At 42.8% G+C, this 26,990-nt stretch overlaps 1 long non-coding RNA gene across 1 annotated transcript; it reads right to left on the bottom strand.

Moving 5' to 3' along the window:
- Positions 1 to 14,484: 14,484 nt before the first annotated feature.
- LOC129440695 (uncharacterized) lies at positions 14,485 to 25,086 on the bottom strand. The gene is made up of 6 exons (XR_012365209.1): positions 23,566 to 25,086; positions 23,226 to 23,335; positions 16,773 to 16,818; positions 16,535 to 16,688; positions 16,339 to 16,456; positions 14,485 to 14,715 (listed from the first exon to the last, which is right to left on the bottom strand). It is a non-coding gene; the product is annotated as an uncharacterized lncRNA (long non-coding RNA).
- Between the last annotated feature and the right edge of the window lie 1,904 nt (positions 25,087 to 26,990).

Here is a 26,990-nt window from a genome sequence, read left to right on the forward strand (position 1 = left end):
GACGCGAGCGTAAACCGCCTTGACGATTGATGTACGCCACGGTCGCAGTGTTGTCTGTTCGAACTAATACATCTTTGCCCCGTAACTTGTTGCTGAAACGGACGAGCGCAAGATATACAGCCCACATTTCCCGGCAGTTTATGTGCCAATGCAGCTGGGGTGTCGTCCAGACCCCCGAAGCCGCAAGCCCATCGTACGTGGCCCCCCACCCCGTGTCTGACGCATCTGTGCATACTATCGCATGCCTGGAGACCTGTCTCAGAGGCACACCGGCTCGGAGAAACGCACGGTCTAACCACGGAGTGAAAGTGCGACGACACGCAGGTGTAATGATAACACGGTGAATGCCGCGCAGCCACGCTCTCCTCGGGACTCGATCGTGAAGCCAATGCTGAAGCGGTCGATTATGAAGCAGTCCTAGCGGAGTTACAGCTGCGGCTGCTGCCATATGCCCAAAAAGCTTCTGAAACTGTTTCAGGGGGACCGCGCTCTTGCTCTTTAATTTATCCAGGCAAGTCAGAATCGACTGTACACGCGCCTCTGTTAGACGAGCTGTCAAATCGATCGAGTCCAGTTCCATACCGAGAAAAGAGATTCTCTGCACGGGGCAAAGCTTGCTCTTTTCCCAGTTGACCCGAAGACCCAAACGAGCGAGGTGTTTTAAAGTTAAATCTCTGTGATCGCACAGCGTCTGACGTGTTTGAGCTATTATTAGCCAATCGTCCAGATACGCGAGAATGCGCACACCTCTCTCTCTCAGGGGTTTCAAAGCCCCCTCCACTACTTTGGTGAATACACGGGGCGACAGAGAGAGCCCGAATGGGAGGACTTTGTACTGGTATGCTCACCCCTCGAACGCAAAGCGGAAAAACGGCCTGTGTCGGGGGAGAATCGATACGTGAAAGTACGCGTCCTTCAGGTCGATAGATGCGAACCAATCGTTTGGACGAATGCATGGAAATATGCGTTTGGGCGTCAGCATCTTGAACGGCATTCTGTGAAGTGCACGGTTCAGCGAACGCAGGTCCAGGATCGGTCGCAAGCCGCCGCTTTTTTTGGGTACAATAAAGTAAGGGCTGTAAAACCCCGACCTCATCTCGGCTGGAGGGACCGGCTGGATCGCGTCTTTTGCCAATAAGACAGCGATCTCCGCACGGAGGACGTGCGCATCGGCAGCTCTCACCGTAGTGAAACGAACGCCGGAGAATTTGGGGGGACGCCGGGCAAATTGGATCGCATAGCCGAGACGAATCGTGCGTAAAAGCCAACGCGACGGGCTGGGAAGCTGTTCCCACGCCCCCAGATACCGTGCGAGGGGGACTAAAGGCACGATCGGTGTACCCGCGGCGGGCGCAACGGAGGTGTTCGCCGGTGTGTGCGTAACGGCCGCACCGACAGCAGTGTTGTGTGTGATAACACTCACCTGAGTCCGTTGCTGGGTGGTTGAGTAAGGGAGGCTCTGCTGAAGACACCTCACACCACTCGATGCACCCTCTGGCGAAGGAAGAGGGAGACGATGGGTTATGAGCCCGTAGCTGTCTCCTACCGGCTGAGAGCGCGGTGGGGTTATGAGCCCGTGCGTCGCTCTCGTTCTCCTCTGATGAGTCGGAGAACGAGGGGGGGTTATGAGCCCACTCGTGTCTCCGGCGCTCATCTGAAGACCTAGGGATGGAAGTGGAATTCGCTCTTTTTGTGGATTTGTGGGTGCCGACTGAAAAGTCGGCGGAACAGAAAAATAAAACAAAAGATTCCCCAACCGGCCCTCCTCCGGTGGGGGGAGTGGTGCTTTCACCATCTCCCGAAGAGCGATCCCTTCCATCTCTAGGTCGCCCGTCTCAGGGCCGCTTAGATCTTCTTTTACCACCCTTTGAAGCGGGCTGAGCGGGCGGGGCGGGCTGCTGACGACCGGTTCCTCGCTTCTTAGAAGAGCCCCGGGGAGGAACGGAGGCGGCCGCCGCAGGACGCCCTCGGCGAGGAGCAGGCTGAGGCGCCGACGTGGATGGGGCAGGCGCAGGACGCTTCCGACGTGGCATGATCTGATGGATCGCATAGCCGAGACGAATCGTGCGTAAAAGCCAACGCGACGGGCTGGGAAGCTGTTCCCACGCCCCCAGATACCGTGCGAGGGGGACTAAAGGCACGATCGGTGTACCCGCGGCGGGCGCAACGGAGGTGTTCGCCGGTGTGTGCGTAACGGCCGCACCGACAGCAGTGTTGTGTGTGATAACACTCACCTGAGTCCGTTGCTGGGTGGTTGAGTAAGGGAGGCTCTGCTGAAGACACCTCACACCACTCGATGCACCCTCTGGCGAAGGAGGAGGGAGACGATGGGTTATGAGCCCGTAGCTGTCTCCTACCGGCTGAGAGCGCGGTGGGGTTATGAGCCCGTGCGTCGCTCTCGTTCTCCTCTGATGAGTCGGAGAACGAGGGGGGGTTATGAGCCCACTCGTGTCTCCGGCGCTCATCTGAAGACCTAGGGATGGAAGTGGAATTCGCTCTTTTTGTGGATTTGTGGGTGCCGACTGAAAAGTCGGCGGAACAGAAAAATGAAACAAAAGATTCCCCAACCGGCCCTCCTCCGGTGGGGGGAGTGGTGCTTTCACCATCTCCCGAAGAGCGATCCCTTCCATCTCTAGGTCGCCCGTCTCAGGGCCGCTTAGATCTTCTTTTACCACCCTTTGAAGCGGGCTGAGCGGGCGGGGCGGGCTGCTGACGACCGGTTCCTCGCTTCTTAGAAGAGCCCCGGGGAGGAACGGAGGCGGCCGCCGCAGGACGCCCTCGGCGAGGAGCAGGCTGAGGCGCCGACGTGGATGGGGCAGGCGCAGGACGCTTCCGATGTGGCATGATCTGAGCGATGGCCTCAGTCTGCTTCTTGGCCGCGGAGAATTGCTGCGCAAACTCCTCGACCGTCTCGCCGAACAGGCCAGTCTGGGAAACCGGAGCATTCAGGAGCCGGGTTTTATCAGCGTCCTTCATGTCCGCCAGACACAGCCAGAGATGGCGTTCCTGGACTACCAGGGTAGACATCGCACGCCCGACGTCGCGTGCGGTGACCTTGGTCGCACGAAGCGCCAGATCTGTAGCCGCACGTAGTTCGGAGAACTCCGCCGAGTCGTGACCTCCCGCGTGCAGATCCCTCAGAGCCTTAGCCTGATGAACCTGCAGCAATGCCATGGCATGCAGGGCAGAGGCTGCCTCCCCACAAGCCTTGTAAGCAGCACCAGACAGCGCCGAAGACTGCTTACAGGCCCGTGAGGGGAGAGTAGGCTGGTCCCGCCAGGAGGAAACGACACCGGCCGGACACAACTGCATCGCGACCGGGCGCTCCACTGACGGGATACCAGTGTACCCCTTGGCATCTCCACCCTCGAGAGAGGTGAGAGGAGAAGGCTGATACGGCCGGTTCCGGGCGGAAAACGGGGTTTTCCACGACCGCGTCAGCTCTTCATGCACCTCGGGGAAGAAAGGCACCGGGGGCGAGGACTGAGAAGCCCTGGCACCCCCGAAGAACCAATCATCGAGGCGGGACGGTTCAGGTGGGGGAGGTTTAGTCCCCTCCAAGCCGACCGCCTCCGCCGCCCGAGCGAGCATGGCTGCCATCTCAGGGTCGAACGCAGAACCCGCAACCTGGCCCGAAGGCGGGAGCGGATCCGGATCGACGTCCGAGGCTGACAACCCCCCCTCCGACGTTACGGTGGACATCGCGTGAGGTGGAGGCTCGACAGAGCGCGAGGACACCGTAGAACACGGGCCGCTCGTCTCCATCGGGACCTCCGCTGGCAACGGATCAGGGCGCTAGGAGCTACTGGACGAACCAGCAGACCGACCCAGCACCGTTATACGGAGATCATCCTTCGCAAGTTTGGTAGCTGCGCTCTTAGCAGCACCAGACTGGGAAGGCGGGAGCCGTTGCCGGAGAAACGACACCCGTCTCCGCAAATCCGCTATAGTCATGCCCTCACAGATGGGGCATGAGCTATCACGCAACGCTGCCTCTGCGTGCTGGAGCCCCAGACACGAAAGACAACGCTTGTGGCCATCCTGGGGGGCGATGAACACACCGCATCCAGAAACGGAGCACGGACGGAAATCCATCTTTAAAAAGACGACCCCGACCGTGACACGAATGAGTGGCTGTCTTTAAAAAGACACAAAGCTCAAACGTGCTGCTCTTTTAGGGAAATCACTCTTTTGTGCGAGCTGGTGAAACACACAGGGAGAGGCAAACGCACTCACTCGAACTCAAGTCCTAAAAAAAGAGACAGAGAGAGAGAGAAAGGGTGGAGAAAACACTGCGAGCCTCCGCTGAGGTGTCTTTGCCCAACCAACTTCAGCAAGCTGAGACTTTTCTTCCCAGAACAGGATCTACGAAGATCAGTTTTTAGAATAGCTTCTCGTGAGCAGATGTCTGCCGGCTTCGAAGCAATAAAGCTGATTTGGTATTATGCACCTGCGCCTTATATACGCACCTGGCGGGGCGGCGCCGGCATTATGCAAATACCTGCATGCCAAGTTCATTGGCGTTTCTGATAGTTCTCGAAGTAGATAGGTCACCCGCGAAGCGGTTCCCAATTCGTCGGTCACGACGTGACGTCGTAGTGACCGACTGAAAGGGAACTGTGTGACATCAAAGTGTTGGAGTTGCAAAGACAGGAGAACTCATAAACTGGACTGCGAACACATCCTACATGAATGGGACTATAACTGATCTCAAGCAGTGATGGGGGCACTGCACAATGTTCTGAAACAATGTTCAGAAAAAAGACTGAGTGGAGTCCAGAGAGACCCACAAAGACAATATTGTTCTTGGAGACAAGAGAAGAACTGGACTATACTTTTTCATTTTCATACGAGCCTTTGAGTGAAAGAGGGGAAAGAGTAAACAGCCGTTCAATGTTTGGCTACACTGTAAAAAAAATTCCGTAAAAAAACGGAAAAAGTACTGGCAGCTCATTACACAGACTTTTTACCGTAAATAAATAATTGATTTTTTTATTTAATTAACAGTCTTTCCACACTAAAAAAAACCAAACACTTTCTGTTTTTTAACGTTGTATCTGTAGTAATAAGTATTGAAAAAACTGTGTTTTAATGCCATTTATACTGTAAAAAACCTAAATATTTTCTGTGTTTTAATGGTATTCCTACAGTAGAAAAAGTGGACATTTTATGTGTTTTAATGCTATTCCTACAGTAGAAAAAGTGGACATTTTCTGTGTTTTAATGGTATTCCTACAGTAGAAAAAGTGAGCTTTTTCTGTATTTTAATAGTATGCCTACAGTAGAAAAAGTGAACATTTTCTCTGTTTTAATGGTATTCCTACAGTAGAAAAAGTGAACATTATCTGTGTTTTATTGGTATGAATACAGTAGAAAAAGTGGACATTTTATGTGTTTTAAAAATCAAAAAATATTCTTAATTTATGGTTCACCTACAATAAAATAAAACCCTTTTTCTATATATCTACAATATACACAAACATATAGAGCAGCGGTAAAAAAGTGTTAGTAAACTGTATACTTACAGTGATTATTAAAAACAAGATTGTAATAAAAACAGATTTTTTAATGAAGAAAAATATTGTAGTTCTTTGGAATTACAAATGATAAACAATACATACTTAAATAGTAAAACTTGGCAATTAAATAGTAAATACTATGGGGCGGTTTCCCGGACCAGGATTAGCTTAATCCAGGACTAGGCCTTAGTTTAATTAGGAAATATAACTAGTTTTAAACAACATGCCTTACTAAAAACATTACCTGTGTGCATCTTGAAGTAAAACAAAGGGCCCTGATGTATTTTAAGATCTGTAAGTGAAAGTTGTTTTCAGTTTGGAGAGCTATTAAATGTGTTTAAGTCTAGGACTAGTCAAATCCTTGTCCGGGAAACCGCCCCTATATGTCCTAAAACAAGACATCTTGACCAAACAACTTCATTTTGAATTGCATTAAAATGTAACTTTTAAAAGTTAAGATATTCAAGTTTGAGTTAATAACAATTGAGCAAATCATAAATCATTTTTATGAAACAAAATTAACCGCAAGAAAACTGGCAGCGTCAGTAACAGACAACTTTAATGTGGTAATGCGATCGACCAGTTGATTATTTGTGTGCAAATGGTATGTTCCACGGGTATAAAAGGGGATGAGATTGACAGGCAACCAAGCGCACGTCACCAAACGCGTCATCTGGGATTTCGGAAGTGATGTAACTTCCTGTGGGTCGTGTTTATGTCTACGAGGTAAGCGCTACCACCAGTAGCTGCATTCTGAACTTTTTCTGTCAAACAGGGTCATTTGTGATTCGTTTAAATTTGCAGTGTGCGGCTGAGGAATATTGTGGATGTGTCGAGTGACACTTTGTCAGCTTTTCACTGATACACGTCAAGTGTGCGGAGCGGTGTGAGCCCTATTTGGCAGGTATGTGATCAGTTTCACTTATGTGTAGCGAGGCGCATCCCTTATTTTCAATCTAAAATCTTGTATGCTTTATTAGTGTCACGGAGGTGTTGCAGCAGGCTTTTCGGGCGCTCTTGAGCCTTGCGTCCTTTCTGGACAATCAATACTGACTACTGAGTAGCTGCAGTAACGAACGCATGAAAAGCAGCACCATTATAAAGATTTTGGCGTTTATTTCTTCTCGTTGGTCCAGGCTTGACCCGCTCTTCACTGCCTCTTAACGGATGCATGTAAGATGAACTAACCGAATATAATATCTCCACGAAGGGAGAATTGCCTTTGTGGCTGGACTGATAGCGTTCCCGGCCGGTGAGAGCGCAGCTAAATTTAGCCGTGTTGATTACTTAAGGGTTTGACTAAGGTGGGGTATTTAAATCGTATATCTCTGTATTGTCACCTCTGTGTTATTCTTTTGTTTGATTTTCTTTTCTTTAATTTTGCTGTGGTTTGGAAACTCCTATTTGGGGTTTTTGTATGATTTGATTTGTAAATGTGATGTTTTATATGATGTTTTTTGTGCTGCCTGTCAGTGAGTAATTGTTAAGGAGAGCCGCTATAACAGATGATGCTAACTCCTTTGGCAGCGGGGTTCTTTTATAAATCAAAGTGTATTGCTCGTATGCGTGTTGTTTGTGTGTTTGTCTAACTTTGTTCTTCTCCCTTCAGAATTGGGGTACCAGTGCGAGCCAGTGTCTGCGGTGTGTGGTGGTGGGACAGCTGTCAACTTGCAGTGATCACAATTTGGTGTGTGGTGTTGTGAGAGAACACGAGTGCTTGCTGTGTTTAACTAAAAGGCAGTACAAATTCCCCCAGTTCTGAAGTGTTAAAACAAGTGTGCATGGATGAATGATGTCGTGACTTATTGTACTCTTTTTAACTTTTTGCATATTAAAATGAATTATGAATTTTCCATGTGTTTTGAATAAATTGTTTCAAATATTTCCTGTTGTCTGATATCTGTCTCAGCCACTGCGTATTTGTGTGCTTTTGATACTTCTGGGTCCCCGGCCCATTTCCGGGGTGGCGTAGTCAATTTACTGCCATATTTGGTATTGGTTAAGTACTCTTACATGCCACAATTGGCGTATAGTCGGCAGGATATTGTGGCTGTTGTACAGACTCAGACACTGTGAAATAGTTTTTTTTGTTGTTGTTTTTTTTAGTGGTGACAAAAGACTGGAGATTCGATTGGTAAGTACCCCTTATAGTATTTGGCAATGGAGGCTGAATTACAGGAAATGAGAGATCTTGTGGCCCAATTGAAGGCCGATAATGAGAGACTGCGACAGGAGCAGGCGCCGGTTGGAGTGCCTGATCCTGGCGCAGCCTCTAGTAGCGCATCACGGCCGGTAACGCCTCGTTCTACTGGTTTAGATGCCAGTGCTGTCGAGCGTTTTGTGTTCGTTCCTCGAGAACGGCGCTGTCCAAAATTTAACGGTAGGTCCGGTATAGGCATTGGAGAGTGGGTTGAAGAAGCTGAGGCATGTATGCGTATGCGGACCATGTCTGTAGCCGAGAAAGCTTTCTTTTTGTTTGACCATCTTGAAGGAGAGGCTCGTGACGAAATTAAATATCGGCCGAGTACTGATAGAGACAACCCAGAAAGAATTATTGCAGCATTGTATGAAGTATATGGTTGCGCAGATTCCTATATTGTACTTCAAGAGGCTTTTTATTCACGGCGACAGTTAGAGGGGGAAACGTTGCAAGAGTTCTCCCTTGCGCTGTTGGGTTTATTTGACTGGCTGAAACAACAGTCACCGCATGGCATTCTAAATTCAGATGTTGTAGTAAGGGATCAATTTATTGAATGCGTGCTAGATAATGCGTTGCGCCGCGAATTAAAGCAATTGGTAAGGCGTCAGCCTGCTGCAACACTGTTGGATGTGCGAGGGGAAGCTATTCGCTGGGAACGAGAGGGGATGCCAGGTGGCACCAGGGGACGAAGCCAGTCCGCTCCCCTGGTGCAGGGAATTCAATGTGGGGTCCAAGGCGATACTGGGGTGGGCTCTGCACATGGGGCCCGTTCATCAGAATTGGGTGAGTTACGGGAAATGTTACATCAACAGCAGAAGCAGATTGACCAGCTTACCCAAATTCTAGCTCGTAATCCTAGTCCCCATTTTCGTAGTCGTTCACCACGCCCTGGTTCTGTGATTTGTCGACGATGTCAGCAACCAGGGCATTTCGCTCGGGAATGTAATTGGCAACGTTCTCCAGCTCCTTTAGTTCCTTCCCAGGTCGATTTGGCATCCAATGACGTAAGGCCGGTTAGGTCCAGTTTTCCTAACCAGTCGGGAAACTAGTTCCCACCGTACTGCAGGGCCACAGTTCGGTTGGCGGTATGCGTGGCTCTCGTGTTTATGATGACATATCTGCATCTCGTTTAATTTCCTCATGCCCACACCTTGTTGTTTCTATTGGAGGCGTCTCTGTGCCCTGTTTGATAGATACTGGCTCCATGGTGTCGACTATTACAGAGAGCTGTTTTAGGTCTGGGTTCGAACCATGGGGCCAGGATCAGTTGCAGTCATGTCACTGGTTGCAGCTCAGAGCTGCCAATGGATTAGAAATCCCTTACATAGGGTATATAGAATTGGATGTTGAACTGTGTGGTCGCATCGTATCCAAGTGCGGGATACTGGTGGTTCGAGACCCTCCAGGTGGAAGCACGAGTGTTCCCGGTATTCTGGGAATGAATGTTCTTAGTCGCTGTTACCATGAGCTTTTTGGACAGTATGGACCCACTTTATTTGAGCTACCTCTAGTGACGCAGGACGCGGAATTGGCCCAGGCTTTTCAAACCTGCCAAAAAGTAGATGGCGTTCTCACGCATGGAGGTAATGTTAAAATTCGTGGGCGGCGAGTGTGTCGTATTACAGGGGGCACTCTAAAATTTGTAACCGCAACTTGTGCGTCGGTATTCAGTGATAAGATTGTGCTATTCGAGCCACTTGAGACCGGGTTGCCGGCTGGTTTACTAGCCTCTCCGTCGTTAGTGCGTGTGAATGGTGGTACTGTTTCGGTACCTATCGTTAATGTTGGTGCTCTCGATGCCGTTTTATATCCCACCACTGTTCTCGGGACATTGCGAGAAGTGTATTTGGTGGATTCCCCTACCGGGCTGACCGAGATATCACAGGTTAAGGCTCAGATTGCAACCTGTGATACAATGTCAGCGTCGGATGTGGGGCACGTCGATAATGTAGAACTGAGCGGGTTATCTGATGAGGAGCAGAGACAGGTGAGGGCACTCCTTCAGGAGTTTCAGAGTGTGTTTTCCACTGGTGACGGAGATCTGGGCTGTACTGATCTTTTGTCTCACGAAATACCCTTAATTGATGAGACTCCAGTCCGACAGCGTTATAGGCGGATTCCACCATCCGAATACGAGTTGGTTAAGACACACATTAGCCAGCTTTTAGACACTCAAGTGATCCGGGAAAGTTGTAGTCCCTACGCGTCTCCAGTCGTATTGGTAAGGAAGAAGGACGGTAGCCTGCGCATGTGCGTAGACTACCGTCAGCTCAATGCGAAGACGCGGAAGGACTCATTCCCACTGCCTCGCATTGAGGAGACATTGGATTCCTTAACAGGGGCCCGCTGGTTTACTACATTAGATCTGGCCAGCGGGTATAATCAAGTCCCTGTTGCAGAATCTGATCGCCACAAGACTGCTTTTTGCACCCCCTGGGGGTTATATGAATGGAACCGTATGCCTTTTGGCCTTTGTAATGCGCCAGGCACCTTCCAGCGCTTGATGGAGCGGCTCTTTGGCGACCAGCAACATCAGTCAGTGTTATTATATCTTGATGACATTATTGTCTACTCTTCTTCTGTGCAACATCATCTGCAGAGATTGAGGATGGTGCTGGAACGCCTACGAGCCGCTGGCCTCAAGGTTAAGTTGGAAAAGTGTGACTTTTTCAGGGAGGAGGTGCATTACTTGGGCCATGTTATATCATCCTACGGGGTGTCTACGGACCCGGGGAAAGTTGAGGCTGTGGCCCAATGGCCATATCCTAAGACTGTGTCAGAGCTTCGAACCTTTCTGGGTTTTGTGAGCTACTACAGGCGGTTTGTAGAAGGCTTCGCCCAGGTAGCAGCTCCATTGCATCGGGTAGTAGCAGAGGCAGGTAGAGGAAAGATGAGTAGCCGGAGACAGGAATTGGGAGCGTTGTGGTCTGAATCGTGCGAGCAAGCATTTCGGACATTAAAGCAGAAGCTTACCACTGCACCAGTCCTCGCATATGCTAATTTTGAGCTTCCATTTATCTTGGAGATTGATGCCAGCTATGTAGGGCTGGGGGCAGTGCTGTCCCAAGAGGTGGATGGTAAGGTTAGACCGGTGGCTTATGCTAGCCGGAGTCTTCGCCCAGCAGAGCGTAATACAGCCACATACAGTTCTATGCGGCTCGAGTTTTTGGCCCTAAAATGGGCTATGGCTGAAAAATTCCGCGAATACTTGCTGGGTCATCGCTGCGTTGTACGTACCGATAATAATCCATTGAGCCACCTGGCAACTGCGAAATTGGGGGCCACCGAACAGCGCTGGGCGGCTGAACTCGCGGCCTTTGATTTTGAGGTGCAATATCGGTCAGGTAGGGCCAATCAAAATGCAGATGCTTTATCGCGGTTGCCTTCTGGTGAACAGTTTGCGGAAAACAGTCAACCGGGGACAGTAGTTCCTGAACTACTGAGGCGGGCTGAGGGAGTTAGTCTGGCAGGAGCTACGGCTGTGATGGCCATGCAGGCTATGCCTGGTCGATCGGGGTCAGACCTAGTGCGACTGCAGGAGGAAGATCCCGTTATTGGTGTAGCCCTTAAGTATTGGCGCCGAGGGCGAGGCCCAGGGCCCCAAGAGCGGCGACAGTTATCCAATTTGGTTTTAGTCTTGCTACGGCAGTGGGACCGTTTGGAGGAACAGGATGGCCTGTTATATCGACGGGTCTGCCGTTCAGATGGTGGTGAGAAGGTGTTGCAACTGGTGTTGCCAGCCGTATTACAGCCCGAGGTTCTCACTCAATTACATCAGTGTCATGGCCATCAAGGTACGGAGCGCACCTTGGAGCTGGTGCGACAAAGGTGCTATTGGCCGGGGATGTCAGCTAATGTAGCCCACTGGGTACAGCAGTGTGAGCGGTGTCAGCAGGCCAAAGAGGCTACACCAGTGGCTCGGAGCTATATGGCGCACCTGATGGCTTCCCGTCCGAATGAAATCGTGGCTCTGGACTTCACAGTCCTTGAGCCTTCGCACTCGGGGCAAGAAAACGTTTTGGTAATGACGGACATTTTTAGTAAATTCACTGTGGCAATCCCTACTCGGGATCAACAGGCGGTGACGGTGGCCCGTGTCTTGGTGGAGGAGTGGTTTTATAAGTTTGGGGTTCCGGGGCGGATCCATTCCGATCAGGGCCGCAATTTTGAATCCGGCCTCATTCAGCAGTTGTGTAGCCTTTACCAGGTGGGTAAGTCACGCACCACTGCATACCATCCAGCTGGTAACGGCCAGTGCGAACGGTTTAACCGGACAATGCACAATTTGCTGCGGACCTTGCCCACTGGAAGGAAGAGGGACTGGGCATCTTGTTTGTCCCAGGTGGTGTTTTGTTATAATACCACTCCCCACCAAGCCACTGGAGAAACGCCTTACTTTTTAATGTTTGGGCAGGAGCCTAGACTGCCTGTGGATTTTCTGCTGGGCCGCGTGCAGGAGCCAGTGGCTGGTAGGGTCCATCATTGGGTGGAAGAGCATCAGGCTCGCCTCCAAGTGGCCGCCGAGAGTGCACGGGAGAGGCTGCAAGCGGCCGCCCAATATCGTAAAGCTAAGCATGACCAGCGGGTAAGGGAGCAGCCATTGACAGAAGGCCAGTTGGTCTATCTGCGAGAACATGGGTTCCTGGGACGGCATAAAATCCAGGACCTATGGAGCTCAACTGTATACCAGGTAGTTCGGGTGCCACAAGAGGGTGGGTCAGTGTATACTATAGCACCGGTGCATGACCTCTCTAAAGTCCGTCATGTTCATCGGATGTCCTTAAAACCCCGTATTCAATGTAATCCGGCTCCAATTGAGTCTCCTGAGGGTCAGTCTAAGTTGCCCACACCCTTAGAAGACGAGTTTGAAGATGAGGATTTGGTGTATGTGTTAGAATCCCCGCTGGTTCCTCAAGGGGATGTGGAAATGGTTCAAGCTCCTTCAGAAGTAAGTGTTAGTCCCACTCCTGGGGTTGAGGAACCAGGTACTAGGCCCACAGCATTGGAAGGTAAGGGTGTAGGATCGCAGTCAGAGCTGGGATTCATTGGGTTGGGACCGCCCAATACATCTGTAAGAGCCCCAAGACGAACTGGGCGTACTGGGGCAGGTCAGCACTCAAACCTTCACCGTTTACCACGAGCTGTAGGTGGTGAAGTTAATCAGATTTCTGCCAGATCTACCTTGGAGTCTAGCTCTCTGGTTGCTTTGTTTAGGCCCTGGGATTAGTGTTCATCGTCGGGACTACAATGACTAATGGGGGGGTAGATTGTGGTAATGCGATCGACCAGTTGATTATTTGTGTGCAAATGGTATGTTCCACGGGTATAAAAGGGGATGAGATTGACAGGCAACCAAGCGCACGTCACCAAACGCGTCATCTGGGATTTCGGAAGTGATGTAACTTCCTGTGGGTCGTGTTTATGTCTACGAGGTAAGCGCTACCACCAGTAGCTGCATTCTGAACTTTTTCTGTCAAACAGGGTCATTTGTGATTCGTTTAAATTTGCAGTGTGCGGCTGAGGAATATTGTGGATGTGTCGAGTGACACTTTGTCAGCTTTTCACTGATACACGTCAAGTGTGCGGAGCGGTGTGAGCCCTATTTGGCAGGTATGTGATCAGTTTCACTTATGTGTAGCGAGGCGCATCCCTTATTTTCAATCTAAAATCTTGTATGCTTTATTAGTGTCACGGAGGTGTTGCAGCAGGCTTTTCGGGCGCTCTTGAGCCTTGCGTCCTTTCTGGACAATCAATACTGACTACTGAGTAGCTGCAGTAACGAACGCATGAAAAGCAGCACCATTATAAAGATTTTGGCGTTTATTTCTTCCCGTTGGTCCAGGCTTGACCCGCTCTTCACTGCCTCTTAACGGATGCATGTAAGATGAACTAACCGAATATAATATCTCCACGAAGGGAGAATTGCCTTTGTGGCTGGACTGATAGCGTTCCCGGCCGGTGAGAGCGCAGCTAAATTTAGCCGTGTTGATTACTTAAGGGTTTGACTAAGGTGGGGTATTTAAATCGTATATCTCTGTATTGTCACCTCTGTGTTATTCTTTTGTTTGATTTTCTTTTCTTTAATTTTGCTGTGGTTTGGAAACTCCTATTTGGGGTTTTTGTATGATTTGATTTGTAAATGTGATGTTTTATATGATGTTTTTTGTGCTGCCTGTCAGTGAGTAATTGTTAAGGAGAGCCGCTATAACAGATGATGCTAACTCCTTTGGCAGCGGGGTTCTTTTATAAATCAAAGTGTATTGCTCGTATGCATGTTGTTTGTGTGTTTGTCTAACTTTGTTCTTCTCCCTTCAGAATTGGGGTACCAGTGCGAGCCAGTGTCTGCGGTGTGTGGTGATGGGACAGCCGTCAACTTGCAGTGATCACGATTTGGTGTGTGGTGTTGTGAGAGAACACGAGTGCTTGCTGTGTTTAGCTAAAAGACAGTACAAATTCCCCAGTTCTGAAGTGGTAAAACAAGAGTGTGCATGGATGAATGATGTTGTGACTTATTGTACTCTTTTTAACTTTTTGCATATTAAAATGAATTATGTATTTTCCATGTGTTTTGAATAAATTGTTTCAAATATTTCCTGTTGTCTGATATCTGTCTCAGCCACTGCGTATTTGTGTGCTTTTGATACTTCTGGGTCCCCGGCCCATTTCCGGGGTGGCGTAGTCAATTTACTGCCATATTTGGTATTGGTTAAGTACTCTTACATGCCACATTAAGATGCCATAGAATTCCAGTCCTAAACTAAAAAGGCCTCCAAATAAAAAGTATACAACAACAAGGGTGGCCTAAATATAAAAAACAAACAGTGATGGTTCAAGCATGACAGACAAAACTGGACAAAAATTTGAAAGAGATTTCATTAGACTTGGAGCAAAAACCTTCTTTGCAATAACCCAACACAACAACATGAATACTGAACATGTATAACGATAATTCTGATGTTAAATCCACATTTCATCTTCTTCCTCCGATACTTCTGGCTGTAAAACAAAAACAAAATATTACTAATACAAACAAATACGAATACAAACTAGCACTTAACTTACAACTGCGGTGATTACCTGCATGTCAATAGCCCTTACATTTTAATAGTCCTTAGAAACAATAAAAAACATTTATTTCCTTTGTAATTATTCTCAAATTCCAAGTATATGGCTGCAGCACTGCCAGTTACAATGCCATAGACAAGTGGTTCTCAATTCCAGTCCTCGAACCCTCCTCCCAGAACATTTTAGAGGTCTCCATATATAAAAACGCCTGATTCAGTTTATCAGCTCGTTAGTGTGTTAATTAAGGAGCCTGATGAGGGAAATAAGGTGTTTCATATGAGGAGACATCTAAAACATTTTGGGAGGGGAGGGGAGGGGAGGGTAGGGGAGGGGAGGGGGGGCGAGGACAGGAATTGTGAACCACTGCCATGACTGACCTGGCACTACAGCAAAACTACAGTTGCTAAACAGGTTTTTTGTGTGTGTTAATTTTGCCACACTTTTCTCTGTTTCAGCATATGGAATGATTTTTGGTGACAAATCTTATTTTACAAATATTTTGAACAAAATGCTTTGACATTTTTCAAAAACTCAAATTTTTTGGACAAAAAAGAATTTTTCCTAACTCAATGTACAAGCCAGAAATTAAAGGCGCACTAGGCGAATCTGTGTGACGTCACTTCTTGTTGACGATTGAAGTGTTCGAAACTTCTCCCCTCCCTTCCGTGCTTTCTAAACGAGTCATAAACGCCCCCACTCCCAAATCCTTCTTGTCGTTTATTGGCTGGAACACTTTGTTATGTTTCGTGGTGGTAGGTTTGACCATTTTGTTTTTGTTGCAGTTTGTGGATTCTGCGCTGTCTACAGGGACCACATTTTTACAGTGTGTTCAGGGGACAGGCAGCTAGCAGATAGTGAGGAGATGTTTACTATTTGAAACTATGGCCTTTAAGAGTGCCTTTAAGCTTTTTGCACAGACCTACTAAGGGGTTAATGGTGCCACATGGTGATCAAAAGTAAATATGACAATTTTTACCTCTTAGCAAAAAGAAAAACCACCAACAGTCCAGAATGCATGAATTGTGTCATAGCTTTGCAATCAAAAAATTTCATTATAATGTAAGTCATCTGGGCAGAAAAGCCATGAACAACTAATTAGGGAGGGAAAAAATCTGATGCTGCACAAAAACTAAAAATGCTTCAAAGCCATTGTTTTTACTAATCTTTGACAAGCCCATGACTGTGAAAAAGGTAAAAAAAAATCCCATCCACAATCGGTGATTTTGGTTTTTTTACTCATCAAAACGATGACATCACTTATGAACTTGCCAATTAAAGAGTTTAAATCATGTAGTATTTGTAAACATTTGGTATTTTTGATCAGTACTGAGGTTGATTAACATATTATCAATTTTACAGCCGTTTAATTTAGTGGCTTTTTTCCATGAACAACCCGAAAGGGTTGTGAATTTGAACATCCCACAAGGGTTAATAATACCAGACTTTACCAAATAGCCTAAAGTGTAGGTACTTTCGACAACAATACTTGGTGGTATTGTAGAAAAATTTAGGTGGTGAGAGAAACAATATCATGAAAAAAGTTTGCTTAATTACCTTTAAATCTTCCAAGGATTCTGGAAGAAATTTAAGGAGTTTAGGTGGAATGCTGTACTGTTTGGATCCCTTTTTCTCCGCTTTGGACCCACGTTCAGGATTTATACCGAGCAGGCTCCTGTTGGAAACATAACAAAATGTCTCACATTACTTGGCCTGGAAAAATTAAGTGAACTTTAATTTCATCAAAACATACCTTTGGATAAACTCCAGAGTAAGTGCTGCTCCCTTGGGGTACATAATGTTTAGCAAATAAAAGAGGCTAAACATGTAGCTGACCGCAATCAAAGGACAGCTGATGTTGTGGTTTACTGTAATTTCATCTACCGATATGCTGTACCTTCCATCCTCTGCAATGAAACAAACATGCAAAACTTGTTTAGGAGTAGACACACATATCCTTACATACAACTATGATATATGCTCTTCCTTACCTAGTACTAGAATGCATGGGGTGCTTGGTAGATCTGATAAAGCATCCTGTGAAAGATTAAGACAGATTAAGGCAAAGGGTATAATGTAAATGTAGCGATTGCTAAATGTTGTGCATATAAAGATTTTAGAAGCAAGACAATATTCAGCTCCATTGATTGTTAATTAACTTTTTAAAATTGACTATCCTTTCATGTTGCTAGTGGACAAAAACATCCAATAATTTAAACGGCTGTAAAAAATTATCAGATAAATATTATTATTATTATTATTATTATTTGCATAAATCTGTTAATCAACCTCAGTACTGATCAAAACTCTCAAATCTTTACAAATACTCCATTATTTTAACTCTTTAGTTGCCATGTTTATAAGGGATGTCACTGATTTGGGGAAAACACACACAAAATTACTGATTTTCAACGTATTAAGTGATTGTGGACTGGATTTTTACCTTTTTCACAGTCTTGGGCATTTCAAAGATTAGTGAAAACATTGGCTTTAGTACATTTTTAGTATTTCTGCAGCATCAGATATTCATTTTTCTTCCTCATTTATTGTTTGAGGATGTTTTTGCCCCATTGACTTCCATTATAACGATTTTTGATTGCAGAGCCATGACACCTTATTATCATGCATTCTTGATTGTTGGTGAGTTTTCCTTTTGCAAAGGGGTAAAATTGGTCATTTTTACTGTTGATCACCATGTGGCACGATTAACCCTTTGATAGGCCTGTGCAAATACAGAGCTTAATTAAAGGTGCAAAAGAGGATGTTTGTTTTATACATTTTTGCAATATTACTTGAAACAGTCTTTACTAAATGATTAAAGAATATTTATTAGGTGCACTAAAAGTAATAAAATTAATATACGTCATCTGTGCACAAGATAGGGCCTTAAAAACATCAGCCAATTGCTCATGCGGTCATTGCATCAGCGATTGGCCCTCTGGCTTGTCAATCACTGCCATTACGATCCTTGTGAGAGACGTGCACGCTTTAGTAACTTTACACAGGCGACGCATGTGTATAGCGCATGAAACTCCGTCTTAAGTTTCGGTTTGTTTTCATTGTCGATCCTGCTTTCCTCCTCGAATTTGCACAATGGAAGAGAATGAACCTGAAGGAGGACGCAAAAGAAAGACTTTTTTTAAGCCACTGGGAATAGGAGAAAATTGTCAGAAGAACGTATTGTAACCACAGTTGTTATTGGAGAAACATTTCAACACTGGAGAGCAATGAAGGAAAAGAGAGGTGTCAAGACAGAAGCGCAGTTCACAAAAAATTGTTCTCGACAGGTAACAGTGATTATTCTTACTTTGTGGAATAATTATTGTTGTACTGTTATTCAGGTATATTGACGTTGTTCTTGTACTGTAGTTGTAAGGCAGTGACCAGTCTGCTACATGCTAGAAATGGGAGTAGCGTCGACTGATCTAACGTTTTAATGTCCTATGTGTTTATTATTATATCATTTCACAAAATGAATCCACTGACGCGACACAGCATATGCCGGTGGTAAACAAACACTCGTGTTCAAATATTCATGCACGAGTTTTGGAAGGCGTTCCCTAGAAATGAGCTGTGAAGGAGGGAGGCTGTTCTTACGCATGCGCTCATTTAAAAGCGGAGTCCATGATGTTTGAAAGCCAATGTTGATATTTGAAATCACCTAAACAAACACGCCCCTACCCCAATACAATCTGGACCTTCTGTTGATAGACCCGCCCCACACATACGCAACCCGGCATTTGATTTGATTTGATTGGCTATAATTGTGTTTTGGTAGTCGGCCCGTCTCCTTTTCCAAACCGTTTTTCAAACATCGTGGAGTCCGCCTTTAAATAACTCAGTAACCGGTTTTGGATTCTCAGTCGGCAAAAACATCCTCTTCTGCGCCTTTAAATGTCATTATAATGCAATTCAATGGGGCAAAAACAACCTCAAACCATATAAACTAAAAATGCATCAATGCCAATAAAAAAATCCACCATCACTTTTTATATTGAAAATCAATAATTTTGTGTTGTCCCCCAAATCAGTGACAACACTTAAAAGAGTTTAAGAGTTAAAATCACAGATTTTTTTGTAAAGATTTAGTAGTTTTGATCAGTACTAAGCAGTGTTGGGGAAAGTTACTTTTAAAAGTAATGCATTACAATATTAAGTTACTCCCAAAAAAAGTAACTAATTGCATTACTTAGTTACTTTTCATGGAAAGTAATGCTTACGTTACTTTTAGTTACTTTTGCGTTACTTTTTCTTGGCTAAAGCTTGATCTCTTTAGGCCTTGCAGGTGTTTTTATGACTGAAAAGTTCTGCATTCAGAAATTGAATATTTCATCACAAAAATGTTTAGCTCTGTCCTGCCATCTCAGTTTCTGACTCAAACTGTTTCCACACAGGCACAGAGAGTGCATACGTTTAGTTTAATTCAGTACATATTTTTTTATCAAATTAATTAAACTAAAAAAGTAACTGGAGTTACTTATTTGAAAAAGTAACTCAAATATTAATGTGTACATTTAAAATGTAATGCGTTACTTTACTCGTTACTTCAGAAAAGTAATATTATTACGTAACTCAAGTTACTTGTAATGCGTTACCCCCAACACTGGTACTAAGGTTGATTAACAGATTCATTAAAAAAAAAAAATAATAATAATAATAATCTGATAAATTTTACAGCCATTTAATTTAGTGGATGTTTTCAAAAATGTGCCCACGGTATATACACCTATCTTTTCAAATGTCTTAAAAATAGGCACCAGAGCAATGTTTGTGGTAACCGTGGTATAAGCGGAATAAATGACTCTGGTCCTTTGAATTATTTGAAAATAATGCACACCTGGGTGTGCATTATTTTCTTATAATTTAATGGCCCGTCGTCAATTATGTAAGGAATAATTGACGACGGGCCATCGAATTATAAGAAAATAATGCACACACACCGCGGGTGTGCATTATTTTCAAATAATTCAAAGGACCGGAGGCAATCACTCTGCCCACACCACGGTTACCACAAACATTGCTCTGGTGCCTATTTTTAAGACATTTGAAAAGTTAGGTGTGCGGTTATCAGAAATTAATGCATACCCACGGAATATTTCTCAGCCAATAAGAATACAGCATTCAACAGACCCGTGGTATAAGGTAGGAATAATTGATGATGGACCATTGAATTATAAGAAAATAATGCACACCCAAGGTGGTAATGTGGCACGACGTGAAGCAGAGTGCTGTTACACCGCGGGTGGGCATTATTTTCAAATAATTCAAAGGACTGGAGTCAATTATTCCGCTTATACCATGGTTACCACAAACAATGCTCTGGTGCCTATTTTTAAGACATTTGAAAAGTTAGGCGTGCGGTTATTGAAAAATAATGCACACCCATGGAACATTTCTCAACCAATCAGAATACAGCATTTAACATGCGCATGGTATAAATGTAGATATTCACTGTTGATTTATACACAGGCTACAGGAGACAATGCAGTATATGTCGAATGTCACGTGACCATACCGGAATACTGGGTTGATCGCTTCCGGTTGCCAGTTTGTGCTATTGTAGCGAGTTATTGTTATTCATAGTATTATTATTTGTGTTATGTTCTGAATGTATGTCAGAAAAAAATACCTAGATCGAGAAATATATAAAGTATAATAAAGTTAGTACATTTTCTTTTACTTAGGTTTAAGATGTTAACGAGCATATTCACTGGACACATGGTTATTCTCGTGTTTGGTAGCTCCTGAAGTTTTCATGTATGAAAACAGGACCATGTCCGCATAGAGCATACAGAACTGGAAGCAATCTACTATGTTTAACAGGAATACGGAAGTAAGTTCCACATATACCCTATTGAACTGCAATGGAATTTAGTGTTTTACTGAATTAAACAATTAATAACACACATTATGATCCATTGTATAAGCATATTCATTATAGGTTTTCATATTTAAAATTACAGTAAATTTAAATATTACTATGACAACCGATATTATAGAATCTGGTTCTTCATTCTGATTGGTTGAAACGTGTTGTAAGCCGTGATAAAATACCCCGTCGTGCCTAACAACGCCCCTTAGATGTTATAAAATGCACTGGTAACCCACTGCTTCTTTGGGCTTATTGCTTTAATGAACATAGCTTAGCCCTTACGAAAATTATCCATTGTTTTACTCCAGTTAACACAAAAAAAGACATGGTTACTGTAGTAAAACCATGGTAACCACAATTTTAAAAATCATAGTTTAATCTTGGCTAGTGTTGTAAAACCATGATTTTGCCAATAGTAATCAATACACAAAAAACATGATTACTACACTTTTACCACAATAAAACCATGGTTAATGGTAAGAGAAGTACAGTGGATAATAATGTGTGTTATTAATTGTTCAATTCACTAAAACACTAAATTCCATTGGAGTTAAATTGTCTCGTGTATGCTGTGTATGAATCAACAGTGAATATCTACATATATTTTAATATTTGGTGTGAACCATTACACTGTTTATCTTATATCGTGAACTTTTTTTATAGTCTATGGTCAATCTAAAACTTGGTCTGCTAAGTATGATCTGATGATGCAAACTCACTGGACGCACCATGAACAACAGTGACGTATGGCCTGAGGCCATAAATCTGCCTTGCTCCAGGTCTGCAGCCTCCCCCTACTCTATTTGGCAATCACAATAGTTGATCATAGACATGTCACTCTCAATATCATCTATTTCTCACCTCATGAGAATGAAAAAAATTTACTGGTTTTATTGTCTATAGACCTTTTGCGTGTAGGCAAACAGATATTATGTTTTTTGTGTGGGCAGTTTTTTGTGAGCCCAACTGGTGGCAAAAAGTGACAGCTCTGCAGTAGCGGTGTGCAGTGTTAGTTTGATTGTTATGGATTCTGTGTTCTGTCGAAGTCTGTTCCCCCTATGTTTCTCGTTTAGTTTAAATGTCTTGGCTACTGAGATGGGTGCATGTATGTAATGTATATGTATTGTTCTTTATTGGTAAATCAATTATTTTTACAGTATGAATAGCTAAAGTACATAATACAGCAATACTATCGTGTATTATATATAATACCATTATTAAATATTTCATATTTTTTCTGTTTTATAATATTTCCTCCTTATATTTATAGCTTACGTGTTTATGTGTTTGTTCTAAAACAATTATAAAACTATTATGGCCTGTCTATATATTAACAACACTTTACATAGTGTGTGTGTGTGTGTGTGTGTGTGTGTGTGTGTGTGTGTGTGTGCGTGTGTGTGTGTGTGTGTGTGTGTGTGTGTGTGTGTGTGTGTTATATTTATTTGTTTAGTAAGTATGTAAACATAATAATTTTGGAACAAACAGTATGGACAGAAAGGAAGAAAACATAGGCTATAAGATATAAGTTAAAAAGACATAATAGAAAAATATTTTATAAATGCTATTATAGAATACGTGATATTGTTGCTTTTTCAGCATAACCCATTTAAATCTTTAATCTTTCTAAATAAATTATAAATGTCATGAAAATGCACAACATGACATTTTTCTTGCTCTTTCCACTGTTTTTCTGCCACAACATTGCGTGCGCATTGCATTGACACAGTGACGTCTACTCGCAAAAGGTCTATGGACCGCTAGGAGGCAGTGTCCACGGGCATGTTGCTGGCAGTATCATCGCAAGCACCAAAGAAGACGCGGATGGTTGTGTCCCGCCTGGTTCTGGCTAGAGGAGATACATCTACGGCCAAATCTTGCGAGATATTTGGGTTAGGATTGGGGTAGGATATGAAAACAGCTGTTCTAGATATATAGGATACAGATACTGTCTGAATCCCGTAAAATGTTGGGTTGGGGTAGGTCGCGACTGTGATGAAAACAGCGCTCTTTCACAGAATTTTGGCCGTAGCTGTATCCCTTCTAGTCACAACCGGTTGGGTACGCTTTCGGATAAACAATTACCATTAGCGGCAAATACAGTTTGCTGCAGCTTAAATAGTTAAAAATAGAATAAGTCATTTATTATGAAAATGCATTCGGAAATGGGAGTTTTTTGCCCTGAGGGAGATGTTCAAACAGGCAGTCACAGCACTTGCAGCGCCTCATCGCTCAAACATCAATATTACACACATATCATATATAATATGAAGTTTGAACTGCACGACTCTCCGTAAGCAGCTCTTTCTGACGAAACAGTTCATGTGTCAATCTGCCTTCTCTACCCATACAAATTCACCAATAAGCCAATCATTTTTTTAACATTATTTCGAACACAGTTTTCTAACTAATGATACTGCAGCAACTAACCTTAGCCGTCTACTAAGCAGAATAACCGTAACTATACAATAATATAAACGAAAGTATACAATATCACTTCCGTTCAACACTAATCCATGATAATTGCATAGTACAAAGAAAATATTAATTTTATTTTCCATCAAATAATTACCTGTTACACACACAGCGGAGCAGAAGTTCACAGCAATGTCTGTCACACACACAGTGCAGCGATGGAGTGGACGTTACTTCCCGCCGATGTCAGAAATACTAACAAATAAACTGTAAATTAACAGAGAGCATGAGGAGATGGCATAAACAAGTAAATAGCACAGAATGGCTTATTTGTATTACAAATAATCACTTATAGTGCAGTTTGTACATAAAAAACATTGGTTCTTGTTACCAATATTAAACGAAATTCACTGTTGTATTTTACACGTTAAATTCAAACAATGTATCGTTTAAAACAACGGATAATACAATCATTTAGTTTAAATAAAAGTACTTACCAGTGAAAACAATTGTTAAAATGTTGAGTTATACGTCCATGGCCACCAAATGTTGAGTGGTACGTCCGCGGTCACCAAAAGCCGCAATCACAGTCCCATAATGCAATTCGAAAATGTATATAAACGGAAAAACTCCCGTAACACATGTAGTATGGACATTTTCTGTTAAAATTGACAGTAATTTCACTGTTAATATACAGATTTTTTTTTACAGTGTAGGACCTTATAACTGTAGGGACACATACAATCTTTAGGTGAAAATCAGCTAGACAAATTTAAAGGCTGATCAAGAACTTATGTTGTTAGGTGTGACTACCTTTTCTGAAATCAAATCAGACCCCTATTAATCTGACAGGAAGAAATGCATAATGAAAATTGGGGGGTTTGAATTTGGTATTCTACAGAGGAAGTTAGAACTCCAATGATGGTACAAAGCTAAAAAGCAAATATAAATGGCATCGAACAGCTATGGCAGAATGGAAAATAAAATATATAAAAGAAATAAATTGAAAAAACACCATAGGATACTATTATAGGTAAACAAGAAAAAGCTGTGAGAATAGAAAAAAGAAATAACTAATTATTGTAACAAACATACGATTTAAGGAAATAAATCTAAATTGTATATAGTCACGATTTAAGAGCAATTAATGACAAGAAAAGATTGATGATCCAAAAAAAATTACAGACTTTGCTTACAAGTGTTTCTCCATTTGATAAACATTTTTACTGTGAATTATGATTTGCATAAGAAGTAGATACTTGCATTTACGTATTTAATTATAAGGGAAAATATTACACAGGTTTAGAATGGATGAACTACTATTACAACATGCGGAAAGTTAATTTGGTTGATTAATGCTAAAAAGTTGATAAAATGATTGGTTGTTATTGAGTTATAGGGACACAGGAGAACAGTTGATTTTGCCATCATGGGCAAACAGATGGGGAAGCTAAAAAGGGCCTCAGAGTGTCAGGAGATCTTTTTAGATTGTATAAGAAGTGAGAAATCTCAGTCATAAATATTATTATCATATATGTACATGGGGCGAATAAGTGGAATGAAAATGAATTATTTGATTCATGAGAAGAATAAAGATTTTGAGTTGAGATAAAAAGGGAAAAACTGATGTGACGGGTAAGAGAGAAGAAAAATTTGACTATCATCTATAATCACAAAGGATGGTAGATAAAAAGGTATAGAAAAGGAATAATCATCAAAGCCATACTTAACAAAATGTGTGAAAATACTAATCATAACAGAACTTATGTTTTACCTTGTATTAATGAGCATGTAAACTAACAACAGTACACCTTTAACACTGCATGAAATATTCGCCGATAGACCTATGCGTATTGTAAAAACATCTGGAATTAAGTGTTATATGAACAAACTAATTGTCTATGTATTGAGTTATTTGTGTACAGAAAAAGCTGAAAGGAGTTGAGGAGGACATGAGACAACATGACTTGATGAGTGCGAGATGATCTAGCTTATCTGAGGTTCGAGAGGTCGGAGGAGGCCAAACACGGCCACAGGGGGCCTAACTGAAGGATGAGACCAGCCCCAGAAATGTCCAAGTGGGAGGAGCAGCCAATGTAGCAGAGCTCGTAGGAAGGAGAGAAGGATAAAGAATGCCAATGATATGAAAGAAGAAACATCAAAACCAAATCAAAGTTAAAGCAATTCAAGTATACCGATGGATGGAGAGCAAAGTTTTGAGCACCGAGAGGCAAAAGTGAAAAAGGGAAATGGTCAAAAGAAATTGAATTGAAAAAAACCCGAAACTGATTACTACAGAAGATTTGCATTGCTACAGTCAACTAAAAAATGAAGCCGATTACCACAGAAGATTTGCATTGCTACAGTCAATTAAAGAACGAAACTGATTACTACAGAAGATTTGCATTGCTACAGTCAATTAAAGAACGAAACTGATTACTACAGAAGATTTGCATTGCTACAGTCAATTAAAGAACGAAACTGATTACTACAGAAGATTTGCATTGCTACAAACGAAGCCGATTACTACAGAAGATTTGCATTGCTACAGTCAATTAAACTTTCTGGCGATGGACTTTTTCCTTAAACGAGGCCCAGTGAAAGATCTGCAATAATTTTAAAGGAACAGACTCTGAAAGAAAGACTGAAAACATAGAGACATTGAACAGAGAACATAAGGTGGACATTTTATGGGAAACATCCCAAAGATAACAATGATAAATATGGGGAATATTGTAAGTTAAGGAAATATGCTCACAAAGTTGCTTTTTATGATTTAAACTAAACCAGATTTCAATAATGCAATAACAATTTCAAGTCCACATAAATAGGGTGATAAATTCAACAAGAATTCTTATGGATAAGAGGAAAAGTTTAAGGTCAACTTATCTGAATAATATTTAGGTCTTTTGGGAAATTCTGAGTTTAAAAATACATCTTGTAGGCCACAATTTGGAAATTTGTGTCAATGATAGTAAATAATGGTACACTAAAAATAAAAAAGGAAGGATAGATATTTCAGAATGGTACAGTAAAAATTCTGAATGGTACAGTAAGATTACAATCAAGAAAATATAAGCCTTATGGAATTATAGACTTAAGAAAATTAAATAGGAAATGCTTTATAACAGGAATTTTGAACGAATCAACTAAAAAACCTCTAGATCTATTATGAAGACATCAAAAAGTATAACTTAAGGTGTAAAAGTGAGAAAAGAAATGCTATTAGAAGAATAATACAGTATAATCAAATCAGAGAAACATATACATTAAAGATATTTGAAGATCAAATAATATCGATTGGAGAATTATTTTGGATTTGTAGAAAAAGAAAATGTTTGACCTCGTTATCATTAGGAGGGAGAGAAAAGGTACCTAAATATGATGGAGACAGGAAATCACTACAAAAGAAAGGAATTTAGAATCCTTATAAAAGGATGAACAAAACAATTAATCTTAAATTATATGTAGATTCTGTTGATCAACCAAATGGGTACCAAATTAGATTAAGGCATGGGATTAAGCTAAATAAGGAATTTAATAAAGTTTTGTCAGAATAAGAATACAGAATAAATAAATTATGTACAGCACTACAATCAAAAAGTAGATTATTAAGTTTACAAATAAGGCATTAATTTTTCTTAGGATAACAACTAGATGCAGTCATTAGAAATACATGATAACATATACTGAATCAATTTTAATTAGAGGTTAGTGGGTAAATGAGGCGTAGGTGTCTGGTTAGAGAACCAAATGGAAGTTAAAATATCAGGATGATGGAAAAATTTACTTGAAATTAACAAGAATATTATCAGGACTTACGTTACAAGACAGTAATGAATTTACAACTAGTAAACGAGAATTCAAGCACCTCTGATGAGGATGGGAAAAATTCATTTAAATTGTTATCAAGAATTATTAT

Source organism: Misgurnus anguillicaudatus, chromosome 22, assembly GCF_027580225.2.
Source record: "Misgurnus anguillicaudatus chromosome 22, ASM2758022v2, whole genome shotgun sequence".
Lineage (NCBI taxonomy): Eukaryota > Metazoa > Chordata > Actinopteri > Cypriniformes > Cobitidae > Misgurnus > Misgurnus anguillicaudatus.